General features: G+C 43.5%; 1 protein-coding gene across 1 annotated transcript in view; it reads left to right on the top strand.

The window, feature by feature from the left end:
• The first annotated feature begins 2,737 nt into the window (after nt 1–2,737).
• MIDEAS (mitotic deacetylase associated SANT domain protein) overlaps nt 2,738–27,780 on the top strand; it is an 84,344-nt gene continuing 59,301 nt past the window's right edge. The window contains exon 1 of the mRNA XM_077818782.1: nt 2,738–2,834. The gene's annotated coding sequence lies outside the window, so the exon portion shown is untranslated. The remainder of the gene's footprint in view (nt 2,835–27,780) is intronic.

The following is a 27,780-nucleotide window of genomic DNA, read 5'->3' as shown; positions in this document are numbered from 1 at the left end:
CATACCAGGCTATCCCATAGCTCAGTAGTTAGCACACTTTCCTGAGAAATTGGAGACACTTCTTCAGATCCTTTCTTCCCCTCTAGCAGAGAGAGAAGATTGAACCCTGGGTTTCTCACAGCCTGGGTGAGTGCTCAAACCACTGGGCTAAAAGGTATAAAGTGGTGGTGGCAGCGGCGGCGGCTGCAATAGCAGCCTATTCTTTGCCATTTTTGTGCGGAGCCAGGCAGTTTGCCTAACCGTTCCCTCAAAAGTGCCTAAGCTGCCTGACTCCAGGCAGCTGGTTCTCCTTTGTGGATAGCTCAGCAGAGATAGATATCTCACTGCTGCCTGGACTTAGGTGCTCATCTCTAACGGGGCAGCTGGGCTTAGCACGCAGACCCGTGGTGGGCATCTCCCTTTTACTATCTTGTGCAGCGCTGTGGCTTGCATGATGGCTTTTGTGGATTGCGTTCTAAGGCACCTATCTCTCCTCATGGATTGTATAGCAGGGAGCCCAGGCATCTAACTTGGCTTTCAGAGTAACAGCCGTGTTAGTCTATATCCGCAAAAAGAAAAGGAGTACTTGTGGTACCTTAGAAACTAACAAATTTATTTGAGCATAAGCTTTCGTGACCTACATGAAACTTGGCTTTGTGGATCACTTCCTGTTGGTTTTTTTAGGTTCCTAAAAGTTAGGACCTGTCAGGCTCAGCATTCCAACACATGAATCCCTTCATGATCCCACCCATAATTCCTTCTGCATTGGATTACAGTCACTGAACTATCATTTCCATCTATACAGCACTTTTGGATAGCAAATATTAATGGTGCTAGAGAAAACTAACTCCTATTTGATTTTACTGTTGGTACAATGTTGCAATAGTGGGGGTGGGGTTTGGAACAAGAGATAAATACTAAAAATATTTAAATGAGAAAAAAATTATTTGCTATTTGGAAAAAAATAGGTAACACTAAACCAGGAAATCATGGATGAAATTCTGGCTCCATTGAAATTAATGGGAGTTTTGCCATTGACTGTAGTGGAGCAAGGATTTTACTCCATGTCTTTAGTAAGGAACTATATGTCACCAGCGTGCCTGGATAGAATTACATCCTTTGCATTACATGGTTTCTCATTATTGTACAGGCACTAAGAGGGAGGCAGTGTGGTGTAATAGACAGAGCACTGGGCTGGGACACCTGAAACCTGGTTACTGTTCCCAGATCTACAGCTAACTTGCTGTGTGATTTTGAGCAAGTCAATTCATTTCCCCGTGCCTCAGTTTCTCACATCTATAGTGTGAAGATAATTATATTGACCTACTTTGTAAAGCACTTTGAGATCTATTGGTGGAACCTGTTATATTGTTATATTACTGTAGAAGAAATAAAAAACCCACTGTAGAGTTGTTTGCCTGTATCATTTGTACATTATAAACCTACATAAACTAGAGATGAGAAAAATCCCCAGGTTTGAGTACAGTAATTCTGTATTAACCTTTGTGTGCTGGATAGACCCAAGCCTGGGTCTAAAGTAAATGGGTGTGGGAACATCAAGTGCTCAAAAGTGACAGAAAAAGGGGTATACAGGAGTCTTTTCACAAAATGTTGCCATCTTAATTTTGATTTGACTTGTCAGTATATTTTTTGTATATGATTCACAGGATGATTTTTTTCCTGATCATTTTAACACTGTCCAAAGCATTGTTTTATATATTTAAAGTTTTGCTTGTGGTTAATGAAAGGGGGAGTGATGATGGAACAAGAAGTTCACTTCCTGACCTAAAGTGGAGCAGGGTGAGCATGCAATATTTTTTTCCCTCAGGCCAGGGCGACGGAAAGGGTTATATTCCAGAACTGCATGTGAACCATTGAGAAATCCCAGAGGTACATATTCCACTGGGTGAGAGGACAATTTCCTGTAGCAAGAAGAAAATTCTTTTAAAAAGTTTCAGATGTTTGAAACGTTCAGCATTTATTGAAATGCTCTGAAGATTGTTCAGAAACCCAGAACTCTATGACAGGTTTCAGAGTAGCAGCCATGTTAGTCTGTATTCTCAAAAAGAAAAGGAGTATTTGTGGCACCTTAGAGACTAACAGATTTATTTGAGCATAAGCTTTCGTGAGCTACAGCTCACTTCATCGGATGCACGAAAGCTTATGCTCAAATAAATTTGTTAGTCTCTAAGGTGCCACAAGTACTCCTTTTTTCCAGAACTCTATGGTTCCCCACTTTTAAGCTTACTGTATTGGCTTCAGGAGGGGAGCGGGGAAGAGAACCAGGAAATATATTCTCTGGGGCAAGTGGCTCCCTAAAACAAATCACATTATAATCTTTCCTTTTAAAAATAAGTAAATAGACAACAAGCTTAATGGGAAGGCTGGGGACTGGACACATTATATAACCTAGGAGTTTTGCAAAGTATGATATACACAGAGCGGCATTTCACAGTGAGGTTTTGCTTCACAAATCGGTGCAGCAGAGACCTTCCTCTCCCCTCTTTTCTACAAATAAGTAACAAATACTAAGTACAGACGGTCAAATCTGTGAGAAGGGCAGCAAGGATCACGCTAGCTAGTCAGAGCTGCTCAATAATCAAGGGTGGAAGAGAGGAAGGAGCTGCTTCCCGACTAGAGCTCTAAACTGCAGCTTCTGTGAGAGGAGCAGGAGGGAGGAGTTGAATTAAAGGGACTCATTGGGAGCCTCCTCCACTTACAGTATGAGGAAGTGACGCTTTTAGTGAGCCCCAGAGAGAAAGGAGCAAAGTTTTTGTTTGTTAATTGTTTCATCTTCGTCCCCCCTTCTCGGAGTAGCAGAGCTGGGAACAGAGCTAGTGCCTTTAGCTTCCAAGGTGAGCAAACAAATTCCACTCCCCACCCTCTTTCCTGCAGCTTTATTTTTGGTATTAATTTGTTTCCGTGTCAGTGGTATTTTTTTAAAAAAATCAGTGGGTTGGCCTGTGGTTATTTGGTGCAAGATGAGACGAAAAGAACTAGAGAGGGAGATCTGCTGTTAAGTTTCCGTTTATATGGCCTTGACACCCCCCATCTCAGCATTGCCAAATGACAGGAGCAGCTGACTTCGCTCTTCGGGGGCCCAGGCGCAAGAAACTGGAGTATAGCAGAAGTGCAGTGACACAAGTTCCTTTATTTATGAGAAACACAGCTTTTGTTTCTTCTGTTTGAAAACAGTCAAGATTAAATTCCTTTAAAATAAATTTTTAAAAAGGCACTGCAAAGCCATTCTCTCTTTTTTCCCCCCAAAGCCACATCAAGTCTCTAAATATGGGTTTGCGACCCCCTCCCCCTTAAGAAGCTGTCTCTTGCATATTTTTTTTCTCTTGTTAAAATTTCCATCTGATCTGTATTAGGATATCAGTGCAAGATTTTTGAATGTTCCATATTTATTAGCCTTTGCAATGTGTAAAGTGTGGGGAAAGTGCTGTCTTTAAGCCTCCTGTGCATGTAGGAAGTAAGCTAAATTATTTTTTTTTAAGTACTAAATTAAACTGAAGGGAGCTCTTGATTTGTGAAGATCATAAATATCACTGAGATTTAAACAGTTTTGGATGGGTTTTTTTAAACGTATTAACTTATTTTTGACAATTTTGCATTCTGAGTTGTACAATTCTTCATCTGACTGTAACTGCAAAGGAGTGATATTTTGCAGTTTACTAGTAAAAGCTGACAGTACACCCATGCACATATGCGAATGTCTTATATAATACAAGCCCTTTATTCTAATACACTTTAAACAAAGATTTATTTTTGCTTTATAAAGCCTTGCAAAGTTGCAAACCTACAGGAATTTTTTCCACACTGCATTTTGTAGACTTATTTGGCATTTGTTTTAAAACAAATAGCTGAAAATTTTATAATAGACAGGATAATAACTTGATTAAATCCAGGTTTACTGGTTTGTAAGTAGTGCAAAGGTTCTCTGCATCAAAGCACTGAGCAAACAGCAAAGGGAAAACAGAGAAAAAATGTCTTAATGCAGAGACTGAGATTAGTTGTTTAGAGGGTGATACTTCAGTTCATAGCAGCCACAGCTTTGTGAGTGTATAATTACAATGTGATTGTATAGGAAGGCATTGTTGGAACTAATGTGCGTACACAGGCTATTGTGCAAGACCTCTGTATGGAACAAAAAGTAGATTTGCATTGCAAATAGTAAAAAGAAAATTTAGCCCTTACTAAGCTGCTGAGTTCCTTTTTGGCTTTTGACCTCATCATGATGATCCCTCCCTGAAATATTACCAAATACCTGAGAGTTAAAGAGAAGGGAGAAAAATAAAGTTGTTTACATTGCCCCACCGAAAAAGAAATGGGAGAAGGGAAGTATTGCACAGGAAACTGATGCCACTAGAGGAGTCCTAGATTTGATGTACTTCACAGAAAATACCTATAATAATGTCTGAACTTGTAAAAGATTTTGAAAGCTCATTGAATCTGTGGCCTTGCATTTTGACAATTCAGCAGATACTAAGCAGTCAGTTTTGCTAGTAGTTTGGTGGATTTAAACTTCTGCTGTACAATTGTGACTCTGGTCAGGTCCTTGTCTCTTGTATACTGAGTGAGGAAAAACAAATGCATTAAAATTAAAAAGTGGTTGCAATTCTGCTATCTTGTTGTTTGGTAGAGCGAGAGGCAAAGGAGGTAGTTTGCATGTTCTGCCACAAGAAGTAAAAGATTCAGAAGAGGAGTGGTAATAGAGACAAGATGTTCCCAACTCTGGTGCTTTTATTGTGAGTCAGGCAATATTCAGTGTTGTTCTTAAAAACCGAGATCCAGGAATCTTTTGATAACAGAGAATCTGTTCCTATTATTGTTTGTTTGTTTTGTTTTTATTTTTTATTTTTTTATTTATAAAAATAAATAAATCTAGCCCTCCTGGAGGCAGACAAGCTTGAAAACATGACCTAAGTATACCCTAAAGGCACAAAAACCAAGAGGCAAATAACCCACCCCCAAAATTTATTATTTTTAAAAAATCTCATGATTTTAAAGATATTTCATGGTTTTTGGAGGGGCCCAAGTCATGATTTTTTAAATATTTGGATTAGGCAGTACTGGCAGAGCAATGGCTAGTTTGAGCCATACATCAAACCGAGCAATTCTTTGGAAAATCAGAACTTAAGAGGAACATTGATTTTTTCATTAATAAATTTTTAAACTCTTTTTTTCTATAGGTAGTGTTGGCTCATACTTAGAGCAAGGAATTGGGAACTAGGATTTCTGGGTTCTATTCCTGAGTGCCACTGACTTGCGGTATGACTTTATGTAAGGGGACTGTTGCCCCCTTACTAACGTTCAGTGGGGATTTTTTAGTTGCTAGCTCCCAGTACTAAAAAGGGGGAAGGGTCGATGGGGAATCAGGACCCTGAGACTGATAACCCCCAGGAACAATGGGGAGAGGCCAATGCTCCAGGTCAGCCTGAATGACAGGGCAAGCAGGCTAATCAAGGAGTCAGGAGGCCAGGGAGACCCCGTCCTCCGTGTGAGCTGGATTTGCCTGGGTCAGACAGAGTGGGGCCGAGCTAAGGAGAAAGCAGGGGCCCAAGCTAAGCTGGGGAACAGAGCTGTGCCAGATCCAGAGGGACCAGAAAAGCAGCCCAGAGAGAGCAGACCCTGTCCTGGGAGCAGAGATGCAGCCCCAAAGCCAGAGGCACAGCCCAGAGAGAGCAGACTTGCCCTGGGAGCAGAGCTGCAGCAACCAGAGCCAGAGGGGCCAGAAAAGCAGCCCATGAAGCATGTCAGTGCTGGGAGCAGAGTCACAGAAGCAGCCTGCAAAGCAGACCCGTCCTGGGAGCAGAGCTGTAGCAACCAAAGGCAGAGGGGCCAAAGAATCAGCCCAGGGAGCTGGAGGCAGAGCAGCAGCAGCAGTGCTGAGACCGAGTAGTGGAGCTGGGGCTGGAGCAGTCCAGAGCTGGGTGTGGTGAGCCGCTGAGGAGAGCGAGGGGGACCTTGGGCAACGGGCCCAACACAGGGAGATGCCTCAGCCAAAAGGCTCTGCAGGCCAGGCTTGGATCATAACCCCAATAGGGCGGAGGCGACACTGGGAAGAAGGGTCCTACCACTTAGATCCTGAGAGCGTGTGGCCACCACCAGAGCAAGTGTCCAACCCACAGCATCCCTACAGCAAAGCCAGGCCTGAGAAGAAGGCCTGGGACTTGCAAGGAACAGACTGTGAACTGCCCTGACATTCCAGAGACACTGTTTGTGATGTTCCCTGCCACAGAGCGGGTTGATGTGTTTCCTTTAACCTTTCCCATTTTTCCTTATTCTTTTTAAAATTAATTGTTGATTAAATAACTTGCATTTGCTTTAACTTGTGTGTAATGGTCAGTGGATCAGAGAAGTGCCCAGTGCAGAAAGAGTACCCCAGAGTGGGGACACCCTAGCCCCTGTCCTAGGTGACCGCAGCAGGGTTGGGGGTCGAGACCCCAGGAATCCTGGGCCCAGCCTTCTTCGGGTTACGAGGATTCTGCCAGACAGGAGAGTGGAAGGGGAGTCCTCAAGGGCAGGGAGGCCACTGGGTAAAGGAAATGGGAGCGAGGACTCAGATCCTTTCACTAGCCCACTTCACCGGGGTAGTGCAGAAGCCAGGAAAGTTCCCCACAGTAGCGGGACTGTTCCCCTGCTTACATTTAGGCAAGTCTCTTTGACTAAGACTTTGAAAAGTGGTGTGTAATTTTGGGTGTTTAAGTTCCTAAGTGTTCAACTTGAGAGACTGTAGAGCTTTTCAGAAGTGCTGGGCACCCATAGCTGCCAGAGATTTCATTTGGAGTTGTGGATGCTTGCCACTTACGAAAATCAGATCCAGTGTGGCTCAAGCACTCAGAAATTGGAGCACCCAAGATCAGAGGCCACTTCTGGAGAAATTTGGCCTTAAACTCTACTTCAATTTCCTCACCTGTGAAATGGGGATAATGCTGTCTACTCTGGATGCTGTGAGGCTTACTTTTTGCTTATAAAGTGCTTTGAGATTCCCCTGGTAAGAGGGACTATAGACGTGAGAAGTGTTATTTCATCATAATGTCTTGGAAGTTTAGGGTAGATTTCAGCCATCAGAAATTCAATTCCTTTAATGTGTATGTACACATCAGTTTATTACTGTAGGTTTCCCCATCATCGAGCAAATAGTGCATCTACAGTTATACATAGTTCTCTTGAACAGAGCACTGAGTTTGTTTGTTTTAAGCAGAAATTTACTTGAGCTTTGCAAATGACTTATAAACCACAATATGTAGGTAAATGGTAGGCCCACTAACATTGCCAGTGTTCCTTCAGTGAACCACCAGTACATTAAAATAAATAAGGTATTTTAGTCAGTGCATGATTGAACCATTTTGTACTTGTGCATTTTTCTTCATTCTGCTTCTCCTGTCTGACTCATTTAGTGAGACCCATAATCACATGTTCTGACATCAAAATTATTTCCAGAAAGAAAGACGAAAAAATCCTCACTAATGCTTGTTTCCTTGAGTGGCTTATGCTGTAATTCAGAAAGATCAGCTCTCACTGAAATCTTTTGTTTTCTTATAACTCATATGAAAGAAGTCTTAGGCCATGTTCCTGCAAATCCTTACACAGATAAGTAGCTTTATTCCCATGAATAATCTCATGATATTCAATGAGATGACTCATAAGCATATAGTTACATGCAGAAGAGTGTGTAATATTGGGGGGGTCAGGCCCTGATCCTTCAGAGACTTAACTATATGCTTTAGTTTACACAACTGAGTTGTCTGTTGGAGCCAGTGGACTCCTCACATGCATAAAGTTAAGCATGTGCATAAATCTTTGCAGAATCAGGGACTAGATTTGAATACGTATGCAAATAGTAGGGTTTTTGAACCATTCTATTCAAATCAATATCAAGGATATAATTGTCTATTCAGATTTTCTAGGATAGTTCAAGAAACCTCTAGAAAGATTATGCTTTTTTCATTAAACTTTATTGGACTTTATTATGAATAGAGCCCGAATAAATTCATGGCCATGAAAAACGCATCACAGACCATGAAATCTGGTCTCCTGCCTTGAAATCTGGTCTTTTGTGTGCTTTTACCCTATACTATACAGATTTCATGGGGCAGACCAGTGTTTCTTAAATTGGGGGTCCTGACCCAAAAGGGAGTTGCAGTGGGGGGTTGCAAGGTTATTTTAGGGGGATCGGGGTATTGCCGCCCTTACTTCTCCGCTGCCTTCAGAGCTGGGCAGCCGGAGAGTGGTGGCTGTTGGCTGGGTGCCCAGCTGTGAAGGCCAGCGCCCTGCCAGCAGCCATGCAGAAGTAAGGGTGGCAATACCATACCATGCCACCCTTACTTCTGCGTTGCTGCCTTCAGAGCTGAGCAGCTAGAGAGTGGCAGCTTCTGACTGAGGGCCCAGCTCTGCAGGCAGCAGTGCAGAAGTAAGGGTGGCAATACCATACCTTGCCATCCTTACTTCTGTGCTGCTGCTGGTGACGGCTGTGCCTTCAGAGCTGGGATCCTGGTCAGCAGCTGCCACTCTCCAGCTGCCCAGCTCTGAAGGCAGCCCCCTCCCACCAACAGCAGTGTAGAAGAAAGGGTAGCAATACCGCAACGCCCTCTACAATAACCTTGCGACCCCCCCCACAACTCCTTTTTGGGTCAGGACCTAAGTTCCCTCTAAGCTGTGAGGCTGCGCAGCTGCCTATTAAGCCCTGTGCAGGGACTCGGGGCTGCGGCTGAGAGAGATGCCTCTCCTCCAGCATGAACCTGCTGCAGCCGGGGGGAGGCGCCTCCCTGCACCGGATCCAGCATGGACTGGCTGGTGGGGGGGGGAGGTGCCCCTCCCCCCAGCCCAGGTGCTGCTGCGGGGAAAGAGAGCTGGAGGGAGTCCTCTTTCCCCGCTGTAGCTCCCGGGCAGCCTGCACCCCAAACCCTTCATCCCTGGCCCCACCCCAGAGCCCGCACCCCCAGCCGGAGCCCGCACCCCCCTGTACCTCAACCCTCTGCCCCAGCCCTGAGCCCCTCATCCCGGGCCCCACCCCTCACACACACACCTGCACTCCAATTCTCTGCCCCAGCCCTGAGACCCCTCCCACACGCCGAACCCCTCAGCCCCATCCCCAGCACATGAATTTCGTTAAGTGCGCACCAATATGGAGGTGATGTGTGTAGCGGTGCACACAACAAAATTCATTCCGCATATGTGTGGGAAAAATTAGAAGGAACATTGGTCAGAACCCCTACAATTACAACACTGTGAAATTTCAGATTTAAATAGCTGAAATAATGAAATTTATGATTTTTAAAATCCTATGACCATGAAATTGACCAAAATGGACTGTGAATTTGGTAAGGTCCTAATTATGAAAATAGTGTGTGTGTGCGGGGGGGTGGAATATACAGCCAACTCTTCCAGAGTTCATTACCTGAAGTTCTTCTCCTCATCCCCTGGGGAAATAAACTCCAAACAAACACTTGGGTGTTTTTTTCAATACTAGTCAGTGCTTAATTGTGTTTGAACACATTACTATATTTTTTTACTTCTAATAGACATTTGTTCCATAATATCTTTTTTTACCCAGGTGATCAAATTAATAAATGGTTAAAGTAAAATGATTTATGGATAGGGTAAACTTTGACATAGTTTTTATATCTTGTTTCCTTTTTTTTTTTTTTTTTTTTTTTTGCAATTTTTAACAGATTTTTTTGCTGCTGTATTTATTCAGTTATAAAAAATAAGTGTTAATTCTAATAAATTAAAATGCAAGGGACTCTTCATCTTGCCTTAACATCACAAATCTTTCCAGTAATATGAAAAAAAGAAACCCAACCACCCTGAATTCACCTCTCCTCATAGCTGTGAAGAAAAGATAAGTTTTGCAACACATGCCTGGAAGGTTACAAATTCTGGCTCTGGCAGATCAAGGGCGCCGAGCGAGTTCCAAAACAGAGGACTTCTCACAGAGAACATATCTCCAGCACTTCTTTTCTATTTGCAGCAAGGGACTGCCTTCTTCAGCACCTCCACTTATGAGAATTGTGGCAATATGGAAAAGGGAGATTGTCTGCTGCAGAGGTTTTGGTTATGTTCTGTGTCATGTTCCCTCTAGCATGACTTTAATATTCCCTGCATCCAAACCAAGAAGTCTGTCAGTTGTGTATAGGTCATGCTGTGTGGTATGTGTGAGACCCCTGGAGAGAGATGGCTTCTTTGCTAATCCATTTAAAGCTATACAGTTGAACACCAACACCTTGAATTCCATGTGGAAGCTCACTGGCAGCCAGTGCATCTCCTGGAGCACTGATGGAGTGTGTTTCCATCCATGAAACTGCTTAATAAGCAGACCATGGCATTCTCCTTAGCTTCTGTTTGTGAATGGTTCCAAGCTGTAGCTCTTCCTAGGGTGCATTGCACCAATCTAATCTTGAGGTGAAAAAAGTGTGGAAAATCATGGCAAGATCAGAGAGAAATGGTTCTCACCAGGAGAAATGAAGAAAGTGCTTTGACTTCAACCACTACCTGGACATCCAGGAGCAGCCTAAGATCTAATCAAACACCTAAGTTGCACATCTCCACTACAGACAGTGGTCACATAGTTAGGGATGCTGAGATCAATTCTGCTAACTCTTCTGGCTGCTTTCCACCAAGGTGCCAACATTCTCAATCTTGTCTAGATTAAATTGTGACCACCTGCCTCTCTTCCACACCTCAAACTCAGATAGATAATGGTTTATTTTATTTATTCTATACTACATAAGCCGTACTGACATACTGTGGAATTTGCATATCTTTTTATCACCATTGAATCTGACAAGCAGTCATACGTACTAATAGATTACACCGGTACCTGTTGTTGCTTTGACAGCTAGTGTTTAGCATGAAATTACACTTGTAATTTTTTTTTAGTATGAAGTTAAAATAAAGACTGGGAGAACCAAGATAAGTTTAGAACTTGTGAAAATAAGCTATTTTGAAAGACCATAAAAAAGCATGGAATAACACACTTTTCCTCTGCATTCCCCCATCCTTTATTTTTAGTTCTTTGATAGTTAATTCTGAGTTCTCCAATTTTAATTCGTGGCAGTACTGCTTAAATGTAAATATTAGTGATTAAACAAAGTGGGAAAGTGGGAACCAGGACTCCCGGGTTCTATTCCTAGCTTTGTCACTGACTTGATGTGCGTTCAGTGATTGAATACAAAAAGAGAGAGCCAAGACCAGGGGTGGCCAACCTGTGGCTCTGGAGCCAACATGTGGCTCTTCAGAAATTAATATGCGGCTCCTTGTTTTGGCACCGACTCCAGGGCTGGAGCTACAGGCGCCAACCTCCTGCCACAGAACAGCTGATTGGGAGGTGCAGGCGGGGAGGGAGGGAGGGGAAGGTGCTGATCAGCAGGGGTGGGAGGATCTGGGAGTGGAGCGGGGGTGCTGATGGGGGCACTGCTGACGTATTACTGTGGCTCTTTGGAAATGTACATTGGTAAATTCTGGCTCCTTCTCAGGCTCAGTTTGGCCACCCCTGGCCAAGACAGTGCAACAGTCAGGCTTCATTCCTTCCTCTACATATGCTGTCCACTCATGAAATACTTCCTGAAAGTGGAATTCTCTAGGTTCCTTGACATAACCCTATACATAATCATACTACAGCTGCTCCTATGTGGAAGCTATCTGGCACACCATCTTTTTTGTCACATTTATTTCAGAAAGAAAAATTGTACATGTATACTATAATTCATTTACATATTGAACATATCATACTCCCTTAAAGTCTCATATATAAAAAACTTAATATTAATATATTTTTGGACTAACTCTTCACTTGCTTGGGAATGAACCTCTGGGTTTGGCAGGGTTGTTTTATTTTTTATGCTTTAATATTTGTACATAGTCTTGTGTATAACTTGCAGGCTGTTTGATGATGGAGCAAGTGTGACTTGTTTCTTCTGGTGATGTGGTGTGTTGAGAATCTTTTCCAATATCTGTTAGTTGCTTGTGAGCCTGTGTTCCTGATGATCAAGTCACAGAGCAGTGTATATTTCTCTATTTTCACATCTATGTCTTGTGTTCATAGTGAGTGAATGTATTTTAGTTTCAGTTAAATATATCTCCATCCCCTGTTGTCATATGAATGAAGATTTATCTATTCAATACATGTTGCTTGCTTTCAATTGCCTGGTGTGGCCTGAGGAAAGAATTGGATTTTGGCAGGATCTTCCATTGTGGTTTTGGAAGGTCTTTAGCTTGTCAGTCATAGCAGGTTTTGGCCTTTGCACGTCTCTCTTCCTTTTTGTCTGTTACTCCTTCCACCACTACCAAGTATAGTAATGCTGGGGCTATGGGCAGTGAGGTACGGATGTCTTGACATCAAACGTTGTACTGGGCTGCTATTAAGGCCTTCTGTGGGAGTTTCTTAATTCAATAATAGTTTGCCATATATTTTCTTTGCTTTTTTGCAGCTTTCTTTCGTAGACTCTTAGCAATTTTTAACAGCCAGTTCAGGTTTCTCATTTGACTGGCTATTGTATGGTGATGATGTGATATGACTGAATTCCCATTCCCAGTAAAATTCATGAATTTACTGTTGGTCAACTGGGGTCTGAAACTACACAATTTGGGATACCATGCTGCTGAAATGCTTCATTGCTTTGTCTGTAATGGCCCCTATGGTAGTGTCTGACAGTTCATCTGGTTCTAGAGGTCTGAATAGTAGTCTACGGTAATGAGGCAGTTGGTGGTGAAAAGGTAATACTTTGCACCAAGTTCAGTTGCGGATGCTGTGTATTTTTCTTTTATTTTCATGCTTTCCCTTTGTTACTTGGTGAATTAATTATCTCTTGCTGGCTTCACTTACTCTCTGTTTTGATGTGAGCTTGTTCACTAGCTTTGCATATGTTTATAGGTCTTGGTAGAGTTAGTGTGGGATCTCTTAGCATTCTCATTTGAGCTTCTGCATCTTTCATCCCTATTACTAAATTTTCATGAATTAGTTCGTCTTTTAAATTTGATAATCCCAGGAGTTGGCCATTTTGCACAGTCTGGTAATATACCGATCTATTGTTTCTCCATTTTTTCATCACAATTGTTGGAAAGATACCTTTGTATATGACATTTTGTGGGTTGAAAATGCTTTTGGAGCAATTCTAGGATTTTACTTTTGGTTTTGTTCTAATGCAAAATAAAACTGAAACATTTCTAAATTCTCTGCAAAAGGGGATGGAGCTGCAGCTCCGGAGCAGTCTGCCTGGTGGGCTGTGACAAGGCCACAGAACTTGAAAGTCTGGGCTGTTGAGCAGGGAAGCTGGGAGGAGAACAAGTAGATTTTGAACCCTGCCTGGCTTCTGTTGGAACTTTGTCAAAATCAAATTGTCTCAGTGGCTGCAATTTAAACCAACTGGCAAATTCTGACTAAAAAACTGTCCGAATTTTTTCCAAACCAGCTCTAGACATTACCTCTTACACATAGTCAGTCATAGCACTGTGATCTTGTGCAAGTAACACAATCTTTCTGTGCCTCAGTTTCTTCACAGGGTTGTTGTGAAACGTAACTAATTAATTCTTGTAAAGGGCTTCAAGTTGCTTGGATGAAAGATGCTAAGAAATTAAATGTACTATTCTTAGGACTAGCACTTTTATTGTTCTTAGACTGTGAAATCCTTGAAGCAGAAGTGATCCTTTTTCAGTGCTTGGCAAGTACATTGCTAAGGCCCTACCAAACTCATGGTCCATTTTGGTCAATTTCACAGTCATAGGATTTTTAAAATCGCAAATTTCATGATTTCAGCTATTTAAATCTGAAGTTTTAGGGTGTTGTAATTGTAGGGGTCCTGATCCCTACAATCTTAGGGGGGTTGCAGTATTGCTACCCTTACTTCTGCGCTGCTGCTGACGGCGGTGCTGTCTTCAGAGCTCAGCAGCTGGAGAGCGGCGGCTACTGGTCGCGAGCCCAGTTCTGAAGGCAAAGCCGCCACCAGCAGCAGTGCAGAAGTAAGGATGGCAGGGTATGGTATTGTCACCCTTACTTCTGTGCTGCTGCCTGCAGAGTTGGGCCCTCAGTCAGCAGCCACTACTCTCGGGCCACCCAGCTCTGAAGGCAGCAGCGCAGAAGTAAGGGTGGCGTGGTGTGGTATGATATGGTATAGTATTGCCACCCTTACTTCTGTGCTGCTGCTGGTGGGGCGTCGCCTTCAGAGCTGGGTGCTTGGTGTGATAAACTCAGGACAGACAGCTGTGGGGTGGGGATGGGGTAGAAAACGGTCCCAGAAGGTTAAAAGGCCCTCCTCCCTATCAACTGGGGAGGGGTAACTATAGATCAATCAGGTTCAGCTGAGAAGGGGTTACCAGAAAATCAGTTAGGATCAGCTGAGAGGGAGTTACCTGAGGTCAGTTAGGATCAGCTGATTCCAACTAAGGGCTGCCTGAGACTTTTTTAAACCCTCCCCTATTGGGGGGGAAGAAAGAGAGAAGGAGTCAAGCTGCCAGTAGGCTAGGAGCAGCAAGACAGCGAGCCTCACCAGGAGGGGAGGCTGCATTCCCTCCCAGAAGGGAAGAAAAACAAGCTCAAGAGACTGGCTGAGAGAAGGAACAGATTGCCCCTGTGCATCCTAGAAGGACTGTTTTACCCAAGAGCCCGTCTTATCAAGACTAAAAACAGCTGAGGCTGGTGAGACAGAGAAGGTGCCTTGCCACACCGGCTAACATTTGCCGCTCTCTGGCAGCAGCTCTGAAGGCAGTGCAGAAGTAAGGGTGGCAATCCCGTGATGCCCCTAAAATAACCTTGTGACCCCCCCCTTCACCCCTTACAACTCCCTTTTGAGTCAGGACCCCATATCTGAGGAACGCTGGTCTCCCCTGTGAAATCTGTAGCATATAGAGTAAAAGCACACACAAGACCAGATTTCACGGTCCAGGATGTGTTTTTCATGGCCATGAATTTGATAGGGCCTATACATTGCACATAGTGGGAGCTATCACAGATAAATAATATTTGCCTTTGTGTCATTTGTGCAAAAAGCAGCATTTTAGTTTAGTCTCAGAATTGAAATGGCCTTCATTCAAAAACTTTACTTCCCTGAGTCCCAAACTGTGTGTGAGAATGAGGCACTTAGGAGCTGATTTTTTTTTTTCTTTCCTGTTGCACCAAAATATATATCCTGAAGTCTGAGGGCTGTTGTGAGGGTTTACTTCTGCTTTTGGTGCTGGTATGTTCATCCTTTTTCAGCAAAGGCAGAATATCCCAGAAACAACATTCTGCAGAACGATCTTGCTACTGGTGCACTGTACATTGCTTGTGATTACTGAAAAATTTTCTGCAGTGACTAGGGCGCTGTGACTGCATACAAGAAAAGAAATGTGAGAATTTGATTTTTTGTTTATATTCTATAAACAATTTTTGATTTATTAAGTTTGAATTTGAAATACAAAGAATACCCACTCAAAGAAACATTCAAATGTAAAAACTCAGGAAGTTTAGAGTGATACCCTTACTCATGTTGAACAATTCCATACTCCCCAAGTAATCTCCTTGAAGTCAGTGGCACTATTTGTAAAGTACCTTTACTCATACTGAGCAGTATCACAATTTGTCCCTTAGTGGGTAAAACCCCCACAACTGATGCATCAAATAGCAGAGGATGCATGTCTCAAGCAGCTGCAAATATTCTATCTCAGGCTGTCACAGAATGTTACTACTGTAATTAAAAGAAACCCTAACCATTTAACACACCCCGATAAACTCAAAACAATGGCAAATAAATATATTTAAATATCACCCTCTTCAACATCAATTGCTCATTTATCATCTTTCTGAACAGGTGAAGATTTGGAATCTAGAAAAGGTTTAGCTTCCTTATAGTCCTAAAAAGTTAAATTGGATGTTGTGGATGATATTGGACAACTTTACAAGGTATAAAAGAGAGGCTGTTGCTCCAGTTTACAAAACTCTCACTTGAAAGTCTCAAATGTATATCTATAATTCTGATAGTTTAGAAAAATTGAGGAATGATTTGATTAACCTATTCATTTGTGTTTTATTGCATTGTAATACTATATTTCTTAAAGCTCTTGTTTTTGTTCCGTATTTAATTCATCTGGGGTTTGAAAGTGCTAGACGTGCTTTTCCTCTAACCTGTAAACACCTTCCCACTTAAAAGCTTCAAAGCAATTTTTAGAAGTATTCTCTGGTTTTGTTTATTTTTGTCATTATACCAAGAGTTGTGGTGGATATTCCATCACTGACCACTTTTTAATGAAGATTGAATGTTTTATCTGAAAGATATGCTGTGGGAATTGTTTTGGGAAAGTTCTTTGGCCTGAGTTATACAGGAGGTCAGACTAGATGATGACAATGATCTATGAAAACATAGTGCTTATGCTAGCCTATCCTAAAATTTAAAAACATAATATTTTCTACTAGTGGTGTGGTAGGGTTATCACCTTTGGGATGCAAAAAACCCAGCACCCACTCTCCCCACAAGGCAAGCCTGCCACAACCCCAACCACAAAACAACTCTGCAACCTCCCCTCTACCCCCTTCAACAGCCACTTATAGTATCTAGAGACATACTTAAACTTATCTATATATGTTAAGAAAATAATGTTCTCCCACTGCAGATGTGGGAACACTGCAACATCTTTAGCTGGACACAAACTTTTAACATTCGATATACCAGTGTATTGTGATGATAATGCAAATCTTTAGATCCACATAAAAAACCTGGCAGATCAAATTATTTTTCCTGGAAAATGTCAAATCCATAAACAAACCAGCCAGGCTGGTGAAATACCAGCCAGGAGGTAACCTGTAGTGTGGTGTATCTATTGCAGGTACTAGGATGAGGGGGCCTAGGCCTTCCCGCAACTAGAGGCCCGTTTCCTCAGTCCAGGGGGAGGAACTACTGAGCCCAGTTGCAAGTGATTATAGGGGACAACAGATGGAAAAAAAGGAATGGGACTGAGAGTCATAGGGCCAAAACAAGGGGTCCAGATGGGGACACCAAGCAAAGAACCCCAGACATCACCCACTGTTCCACAAAGGAATCCAAATATTTAGTGTCCAGAGGAACTCTGCCTGAAGACATAATACAAAGGATTAGATACAGGCCCCAGAGTCATAGAGCACTCCCTCCATTTAGCTTCCTCCTCCTGGTGTGATCAATGGCCATCTTGGCCAGTGCCAGAAGGAGGTTGATGAGATCTTGCAACTTTTTGGGGCTGCAGATAGGATGTGTAAATATAAGGAGGTGTGTGCAGAAATGCATCCAGAACCTCAGCAAGAGGTTCTGGAGGAACCAGAAGAGGGGCTGCAGCCTGACATACTCTAATAGGTGTGTGCCAGAGTCTCCCTCTCATTGTAGAAGGGGAAGTTGTTAGAGGAATCCATAAACTGTGCCAACCACACACCCATACTCATGGCTCCAAGGAGAAGACACCAACTAATATCTTCACCGGGATGTGGGACCAGGGTGGTGAACAAGCTGGTCCATTGGGCTCCCTGCCCTCTGTAAGTGGCAGCTATTCCTGCCACTTGGTGTTGGGTTGGGACATAAGGGCAAGGAAGTGGGTGGTATGGAGCATGCGCATGTACAGATGTTCTCTGTGTGCGGTTCAGAGATGGACTGGCTGCATGGCATTCAGCCTACTCAGATTGTGTGTTGGAGTGGAGAACTACTCGTGAGGCAAGGATCCAGTGATGACCTCTGATGGGCAGGGAGCGCCCTCCCACAGGGCCTGCTTGAGAAAAGTGAGAGAAGCAGGAGCAAGGCTGTCCTCACCTCCTGGAGCACATGACAGGGGGGCAACCCCATGCACTAGCCATGCACCATGGGCTCCACCTAGTCCCTCTAGCGGTAGTCCAGAAGGTCTTTGATTCTCATGACACCAGCCAGGACCATCTTTTGGTGCATGAAGGGGGACTCCACCACCAGCACGCAAAGGTGTGGGTTGCATAGTAGGGGTTCTGTGAGGTGGTCTTTTCCCTCAGTGGCCACTGTGAACATGGCTGCTAAAATTAGTTTCCAAGTCCTGAAGTGGTCCTGGTAAAAGACTGGCAACTTGGAGAGGTTTCGGGGCAGACACCGTGGGTGGAGATAAAAATAGCTGTTGGTTATTTCTAAGCCAGTGGAGGAAGATGTGCACCAGCACACTCTGTGCTGGACTATGACTACCATGAAGGAATCTCTATGGGACCTGGAGGTGGAATGTGTGGACCTGGCTGCTGATGCAGACCAGGCCCTGCCCACTCCCTCTCAGAAGGAGGCTCAGGACACGTACAGTGCTTTCCCCAGCTGGAAGAATTCCAGGATCTTCTTTTGGAAACTGGCCAGGGTACTCAGGGTAGTAGTGGTGCAGTGTAGGATCAATTTGTCGGGCCTGATTCTGCAGTTTCTCTGTGCACAGAACTTTCATTGACTGCACTGGTAGTTCTGAGTGTGAAGTGCCTGTTGAATCAAGTCCTTGATGATGCCATTTTCTTTGGATTTTCTTTCATTTATATGTTTCTGATGAACTAATAATATTCACATCTGATCTCAAAAGACTTTACAAAAATAAATAGGCATTGTGATCTCAGTTTTACAGATAGCATAAACTAAGGTACAGAGGAGTTATGGTCGCATTGTTAGGCCAAAATAGAGCCAGGAAAAGAACCCAGGTCTGACTCCCTACAGTTCTTCTGTAGCATTGAGATTCTTTTATAAATAATTACTATTAATAAAGCTACCTGAGCAAAGAAACCAAATCCTCCAGAGTAGTGTGTAGTGCCATTGTAGGATGAGTTAGATGAGTTATTTTGCTTATGTGCTGTGCGTACGTATCCCAGGAGCATAGAACAGACCTGAAACTCAGCCAAGCCTCTCTGTAAAGAAGCAGACGCAACTATTAAGAGGAATCTTTGTCTTGGTATTTTGGAGAGCAAAGTTAGATTATTTTTTTTGTTTGTTTGGTTGGTTTTTTTGTTTGGCATCTGGATGTGCTGCTGCTTTTTATGAGTTGATAGTTTTCTCCACGAAACGCCTTTCGCCGCAGGCATGGCTAGCCAGGTGTGAGACCAAAGGCACAGTCCCAAATACCTGTCAACATAAACAACTGCTGACCATGTGCATGAGGACAGCTTATTTAAAGGACCAGTGTACTCTGATAGTTTATATGGATAATAGAACAAAACCATAATAACAAGACACTCTTTGCTTGGAATACATGTGTATTAATGTGCTATATGAAAAGGAGTACTTGTGGCACCTTAGAGACTAACCAATTTATTTGAGCATAAGCTTTCGTGAGCTACAGCTCACTTCATCAGATGCATACTGAAGTGAGCTGTAGCTCACGAAAGTTTATGCTCAAATAAATTGGTTAGTTTCTAAGGTGCCACAAGTACTCCTTTTCTTTTTGCGAGTACAGACTAACACGGCTGTTACTCTGAAATGTGCTATATGTAACTGGTTTTGGATTAAATTGGATTAGCTTTTTGGGTGTTTTTAAACAGAAATTCTCTTTCGATGGCAGGACTAAACCAATAAAATAATCCTGTCCTGAGTAACTAGATTGTTTGTGAGTACAAAATTACTATTGATATGCCTCTTTAGGACTTATACAACATAGTAATAGTCTGTTAGTGTCAATCATTAACGTGCAAAATGAATATAGTGAAAGATGCCATCAATGTAGATTAATATTTAGACCCACTATTTTAATATTCCCTTGATTCAAGGTATTGGTTCTCATTCTAGCCATGTAGTTGGAACCCAAAATTCAAATACTACAGTAAATAGTGCCCTGCCTACTTCCACATACAGCAGACTGTCAGAGTTGCAGGGTGACAAAACAAAGCAAACAAATAACACACTCCCCCCCCCCAAAAAAAAAAAAAAAGAAAAACTTCCCAAGAAAACGAGTGTCCCTGGTTGGTCGTGGTGGTCTGCTGCAAGTCCAGCTCTTCAGCAATCTTGTAGCCTTTGTTTTGGTATCTGATACAGAAAATAGTATATGTGGATCATAAAACTAAGTTTCAGGGTAAATTAATTTTGTAGCCTTTCAGCCTTGGAGCGTCTCTTTTCAAAACAAAGCATGATGACTGTAGATGAGAAATGTTTGTTCTAAAAATGAAATAGGACTAAACCTTTCTTTCACTAGTCCCTGTTCGGGGATCTTCTGTTGCTTTTTGGTGGTAGACTAAAGAGACTTGAATGATTTCCACTCAACTCCTAACTTGCTTTGGGGAAAGATGCTGCTGTTCTATGTAGCATGAGAACTGAAGAAGAAATGTGTCTCCTCTTGCATTATAAAACTCTTAAGCAAAAGTCTCTCATGTCTTCATTTCAATACTTAGATTAAGGCCTTGTCTATATAGTGCAGTGGGCACTACAGGGGTGTGATTTCTAAAATGCATTAGCAATGTTGCACACTAATTAGTCTGCATAGACCCTGCTGGTGCACACTATAAGTTAACTAGTGCACTTTAACACAGTACTATGTTAAAGCGCAGTAGGGAATGTCTAGTGTGTCTCAGCTGGGTCTACAGGGAACAATTCATGCACTTCAAAAATCATACCTCCATAGTGTGCACTGCTGCTCCATGTAGACAGTTATGGATTCTGAACCAATCTGGTTTTACTAATACTTCTAATGCAATTTAAATTTAAAACAACATATATTAAACCAAGTGCTGCTCTCTTGGCTTCTGGGATCTATAGGTAATTCTTCTGGTAAAAGGAGATTCAGCAAAGTGATCTGTTAGGATTGCCAACCCTCCTGGTTCTGCCAGGAGTCTCCCAGAATCAGGCTCTATCTCCTGGAGGCCACTGAAGCGAAACCAGGAGATTTTAGGCCCCTAAAAGTCCAGCGGGCCTGCGGCTGGCATGTCCCTGTGGCCCCTAGGAGGGTCAAGGGGTCTCTGTGCGCTGACTCTGCCCTGAGTGCTGACTTCGCAACTCCCATTGGCCACAGGGAAATGCTGGCCACTTCCGGGAGCGGCGTGGGGCCAGGGCAGGCAGGGAGCCTGCCTTAGCCCTGCTGTGCTGCCAACTGGGAGCTGCCTGAGGTAAGCGCTACCTGGACGGAGCCTGCACCCCTCACCCCCTCCCACATCCCAATGCCCTGCCCCAGCCAGGTGAAAGTGAGTGAGGGTGCGGAAGAGCGAGCGATGGAGGTAGGAGGGACGGAGTGAGTGGGGCAGGCCTCAGAGAAGGGGTGGGGCCTTGGGGAAGGGGTGTGTCGGGGGCAGGGCAAGGGTGATTAGACAGTTGGCAACCCTAGCTAGCTAAGGCAATAATCCAGCAGCTGGGTCTGCACTGGCAGACCTCAGCTCCTATATGGACCAACTGCTTAAATTCTATCTCTGTTTTAGAGGGAGAGGCACACTTTTTCCCGAATGTATTCATTACAGTAGGAAGTCCAAGTCAGACAGGACCACAGTAAGTCAGTGATTTTTACCTAGCCTTTCTAAAGATGTGTTATATAAAACCTTAAACATGTATCTTTGTCTTGAATTAAAACAGGGGTTCTCAAACTTCATTGCATCGCAACCCCCTTCTGACAACAAAAATTACTCCATGATCCCAGGAGGGGGACTGAAGTCTGAGCCCAGGTGAGCCCTGCCACCCCGGGGTGGGGGGCCAAAGCCCGAGCCCCACTCCCCTAGGTGGGGGGCAAAGCTGAAGCCCAAGGGCTTCGGCCCCAGGCCTGTAACTTGAGACCTGCCACCCAGGGCTGAAGCCATCAGGTTTTGGCTTTGGCCTGGGGTGGTGGAGCTCAGGCTTCACCTTCAGCCCTGGGCCCCAGCAAGTTTAATACCAGCCCTGGCGACCGCATTAAAACGGGGTCGTGACCCACTTTGGGGTCCTGAACCACAGTTTGAGAACTGTTGGACTAAAATATTTTCCATGTACTCCTTTTCAGCTCAACAGAAGACTGGTAAAATGTTCTATCAGCCTTGTCTTTGAATTTACCTCATGCTTAGCAGTACTGATTTGTGCAGGAACAGCTGACTGGTGCTTTCTTTTCCTCCAACTGTCTTCACTTGGTGTTGCTGTGGTTTTGTTTTCAAACATCAGTGCTATGTTGCTGAAACTGTTCTGGAAGAATGTTTTATCCTGCACTGTTTTCACTGATGTTTTGTCTGTATGGAGACCCAGTGAGCTGCTTATACTGAAATTAAAAGTTCCTGTGAAAGTGCATAACGTGTATTTAGGGCTTAGAGGTGTTTTTTTCCTCTTTTGCCCTGGCCAACAGGTCAGTATAGGCCTGTAATTTTTACATGTGCCATCTGTTTGTACTAAATACAGGATTACACTTAAGAGAAAAGAGAAATATAATTGGTACAGAAGGCAACTGTACTATATCAGGAAGGAATATGGTCTAGTAGTTATAGGACGTAATTGGGAACTGAATTCTGTGTTTTTATTCCCATCTTTGTCACTTGCTTGTGTCAAGGTTCCTCCCCCACTCTAAACTCTAGGGTACAGATGTGGGGACCTGCATGAAAACCTCCTAAGCTTACTTTTACCAGCTTAGGTTAAAACTTCCCCAAGGTACAAACTATTTTACCCTTTGCCCTTGGACTTCCACTGCTACCACCGAATGTTTATCTGGGTTTATTTATTAGGAAAGCGCTGTTTGGAAACGTCTTTCCCCCCAAAATCCTCCCCACCCTTGCACCCCACTTCCTGAGGAAGGTTTGGTAAAAATCCTCACCAATTTGCATAGGTGACCACAGACCCAAACCCTTGGATCTTAAGAACAATGAAAAAGCATTCAGTTTCTGAAAAGAAGGATTTTAATAGAAGTAAAAAGTAAAAAAGAATCACCTCTGTAAAATCAGGATGGTAAATACCTTACAGGGTAATTAGATTCAAAACATAGAGAATCCCTCTGGGAAAACCTTAAGTTATAAAAAGACACACAGACAGGAATATCCATTCTATTCAGCACAGCTTAATCTCTCAGCCATTTAAAGAAATCATAATCTAACGTATATCTAGCTAGATTACTTACTAAATTCTAAGACTCCATTCCTGTTCTGTCCCTGGCAAAAGCATCACACAGACAGACACAGACCCTTTGCTTTTCTCCCTCCTCCCAACTTTTGAAAGTATCTTGTCTCCTCATTGGTCATTTTGGTCAGGTGCCAGCGAGGTTATCCTAGCTTCTTAATCCTTTACAGGTGAAAGGATTTTTCCTCTGGCCAGGAGGGATTTTAAAGGTGTTTACCCTTCCCTTTATATTTATGACAGCTTGTTTATACTGTTGACATGTAATCTTATCCTCTCCTTGCCTCAGGTACCTCATTTGTAAAATGGAGATAATTACCTACCTAACAGAGCTGTAGTGAGGCTTACTTGCATCTTGTAAAATGATTTGAGATTCTTGGATGGAAGATGTTGTGTACATTAAGTGAAAAATATTTTTATACATTAATTTGCCATAATAAAGAGGAAAAAACAATATAATTTGGGAGACAAATGATCGGCTATAGAGCTTTCACTGCCAAGTCATTGGTTCTAATTCAAACCAGGTTGGTAGTGAACAGAAGGAATCACTAGAGTTAGTGGTCTCAGTCCAGCTCCTAGTGACAAGTATCTGTTTCTACATGGCACCAATTTAACTGATATCAGCTAGAGCTGAGATTAGCAACCTCATCAGAAAGGTCAAGGACTGAGAAAAACAAGGAGATTGATCCCTTAGAGGATGATCCCTCCAGCTCCACACTGAGGCACAGTGGCTGGAGTATTTGCACAGTAGCCGCCATAGGCAGCGGGTATAATAGGCCAGGGAGGCTATGCCTCCCCGGGCACAGCCACCACCACTGGACGCCCAGTTGCGGGTTTTGGCCGTTTGCATGGGGGAAGTTTTTGCTTATTATTATGCCTCATGCAGGTTCCAGGCGTCTGAGGAGGCGGTATGTGCTATTCAGCTTCCTGGGTTCATCGTAATCTCCATGGTCTCCAGGGAGATTACTGATGAACCCAGGAAGCTGAATAGCACATACCGTCTCCTCAGATGCCTCAGAACCGCCGTGATGCGTATCAAAAGCTCAGGTTCTTCGGGAAGAGACAGGAGCTTTTCCCATGGGGCAGCTTGGGGTCTCAGGAGGGGAGGTGCGGCGCAGCTGGGGCAGCTCCAGCCAGCCCTGGGGCTCCTCTCCACAGGGGGGCAGCCTCGGGGCTCCGGCCGCAAGGGAGGTGGGGGAGGCTAGGGTGGAAGGGGCAGAGCCGGGGGAGGGGGGGGGGAGCTAGCCTCCCTGAAAGGGGCTCCACCCACCGCCCCTGCTAGCTGCCCATGCCATACCCACCCTGAGGATGAACAGGACTTTAGCGTCCACAACTGTCAGTCTGTCAGTTTTCATAAGCACTAAAATCACTTCAAGAAATAATTCAAGAAAACAGTTCACTGTGACTTAAATTTGTAAGAAGTAAGAGGAAACCTCCCTTCACAATTTAAATAAAATCACTTTTTCTTAGTGACAGCTACAATGGAGACATTTAAAAATGACAGAATTTGCTTGAAAAATATTCCACTATGAATAAGCATGAAATGTTTAGTTGTATTTGAGTAATCATCCCCGCTGTACAATGTGGGTTGCATGGGGAGAATGTGAAAATCTATTGACATCTTTAGTTACTCAACAAGTTTATTTTTGGGAGTTGATAAATTGGCAGGACATAGTGACCCTATGCAAAAGGAAGGAGTGTAATCATGTGAATGCGGGTATCTTAGCAAATGCTTTATGAATGCTTAGCAAATGGCCTGGAAGACTATACATCTCTATGCATAAGGTTTTCTGTCATCTTTTCCTCCTGACAACAATAGAAAGACCATGGAGTTTTAACCATTTGTCATAGAATCATAGAATAACAGGGTTGGAAGGGACCTCAGGAGGTCATCTAGTCCAACCCCCTGCTCAAAGCAGGACCAATCCCCAACTAAATCATCCCAGCCAGGGCTTTGTCAAGCCTGACCTTAAAAACCTCAAAGGAAGGGGATTCCACCACCTCCCTAGGTAACGCATTCCAGTGCTTCACCGCCCTCCTGGTGAAAAAGTTTTTCGTAATATCTAAACTAAACCTCCCCCACTGCAACTTGAGACCATTACTCCTTGTTCTGTCATCTGCTTCCTCTGAGAACAGTCTAGATCCATCCTCTTTGGAACCCCCTTTCAGGTAGTTGAAAGCAGCTATCAAATCCCCCCTCATTCTTCTCTTCTGCAGACTAAACAATCCCAGTTCCCTCAGCCTCTTCTCATAAGTCATGTGTTGCAGTCCCCTAATCATTTTTGTTGCCCTCCGCTGGACGCTTTCCAATTTTTCACATCCTTGTAGTTTGGGGCCCAAAACTGGACACAGTACTCCAGATGAAGCCTTACCAATGCCGAATAGAGTCGACAACTATCTATTGTGGGGAACGATCACGTCCCTCGAGCTGCTGGCAATGCCCCTACTTTATACAGCCCAAAATGCCGTTAGCCTTCTTGGCAACAAGGGCACACTGTTGATTCATATCCAGCTTCTCATCCACTGTAACCCCTAGGTCCTTTTCTGCAGAACTGCTGCCTAGTCATTCGATCCCTAGTTTGTAGCGGTGCATGGGATTCTTCCATCCTAAGTGCAGGATTCTGCACTTGTCCTTGTTGAACCTCATCAGATTTCTTTTGGCCCAATCCTCTAATTTGTCTAGGTCCCTCTCTATCCGATCCCTACCCTCCAACGTATCTACCACTCCTCCCAGTTTAGTGTCATCTGCAAACTTGCTGAGGGCGCAGTCCATGCCATCCTCCAGATCATTAATGAAGATATTGACCCTTGGGGCACTCTGCTTGATACCCGCTGCCAACTAGACATGGAGCCATTAATCACTACCCGTTGAGCCCGACGATCGAGCTAGCTTTCTATCCACCTTATAGTCCATTCATCCAGCCCATACTTCTTTAACTTGCTGGCAAGAATACTGTGGTTTACATGACAGAAATGTTCTTGTTTTAGTCTCAATTAATTTTTTGGAAACATCTTTATGCAAAGTCATAGTATAGATGCTGTGAAGCCAACAAAAGTTACTTCAGAATATTTTAACTTAATAGGTTTGTGGGACTGGAGATCTCCATGTTAAATTTGGGATTAATCTGGAAAAATGAGCTGAGTGGAAACTTTGCAGATCCAAAACCACTTATGAGGGTCGTATGCTTTATTGGGAACAGCTATAGGTTGTATTCAGAATCAGCTCAGGGCAAGAGGTGCTGCATGGCTGTGTAGCCTACTCCAACAAGCATAGATACCTTAATATTTCCTTGCATATCATTAATGCTGAGTGTAAATAGGCAAGGAGAACGATTGCTGGAAAGCATGGTCTGAACAAAAGCACAGTTGTATTCTGCATAGTGCTGATGATGTTCAGGCTGGCGACCACATGCTTTGCACTCTGTGGCTGGGAATACTACAGCAAACAGGTCAAAAACTGACAGTAACAACTGCAGACTCTTGCAGTAACTCTCCCCTCTCCATTATAAACACTCTGCACCTGGCTGACTGTTACACAAAACTATCACCACTCATCCAGTGGAGTTGGTAAGGAAGGGTTGGAGGAGGAAAGCTTATCCTTTCCAGGACTAAATTCCTAGTTTGGAGAGCTGACATGAGTTTGCATGGAGTATGTTTGTTCTTTGGTTAATGGTTTACAGAAGTATCTGGGAAGTGACTTTGAAACAAAGCTGAATCTATTTGTGTCTCAACATTCCCATATCTTACACAGGCAAAATTCCCCCCCCCCATGATGGGGCAGTGCTCTGTCCCTTGCCCTCTGATGCCCCAAAAACTGCTCAGACCCACTTTCTTGTAGTGTTCAGGCTGTATTTTATTCTAAACTTCTCCACCCACTCCAGTACAGTGCAACATTCCAATTTTAAATCCCTACATCTTTCAGCCTGCCTTTACTAGGGCCCTAGGAGGTAAAACAATCTCCTTCTCTCGGGATGTCTTTCATTCTATGCTCCGCTAGCCCCTCATTGTCATCCTCATCTTTCCCACCCCTTGGAATACTTCCTTCCTGGCTTTTATCAGGTTAGTCAGCTGAGGGTTAATTCCTCACTTCCTCACACTCTCCTTCTCATTAGCTAACTGTTCAATCAACCATCACTGGGGGAAACGAATTGAGGCTACAGTGATTAGAATGCTGACCCACCTGTTGCACGTGAAAGTTATTTTCAAAATTCAGTAACTGTTTTTCATTGGCACTGTTTCCAATAGTTTCTCAAAAGTGTAAATGAAAGGTTTTCTTACTTACTCTCAAACCCTACATGTATACACACCTATTAATTATATAATGTCATAGATGTGCATGGTGCAGCTATTTTTGCCCTGTCTTACCCTAGTTTGCAGTGTTTCTTATGGCTGCAAAGGTACTGTACGTAGATCTTCACCTCTCAAATGGCCTTGGTTAGTTTTCATGTTGTGTTATTTTGGGAGTGTGTTTTTTGCATAATTTTAAGAAAAAATGTTTGGCAAAACTGCCCCCACTGTCCAGCATTTCTTGAGTTATAACTTATATGCTGAATGATATTTCTAGAGATAAGAGGTCAGCCAACAATTTCAGGTGTTGCTAACAGACCCTTGCTTAAAACACCCTTTGCCACCAGCATCCTTCCTCTCTTGTGCAAAATAGCTGTGGCCAAATGCAATGTGATGTTGTGGGATCATTGCTTTTCTCACTTATCGCCAGGGCAGAGCACTATGTATGAATTTGGCCTGTGTTGCTCGGGGCTGCAAAATCTTGGAATGTGTTCATGGAGTTTTCTGGTTGGTTGGTAACGTGTCACTGGGCTAGTTCATTTTACTTACC

The sequence above is a fragment of the Eretmochelys imbricata genome, chromosome 6, assembly GCF_965152235.1.
Source record: "Eretmochelys imbricata isolate rEreImb1 chromosome 6, rEreImb1.hap1, whole genome shotgun sequence".
NCBI lineage: Eukaryota > Metazoa > Chordata > Testudines > Cheloniidae > Eretmochelys > Eretmochelys imbricata.
Note: the sequence above shows the minus strand (reverse complement) of the source record. Positions and strands in the feature narration are given on the sequence as shown.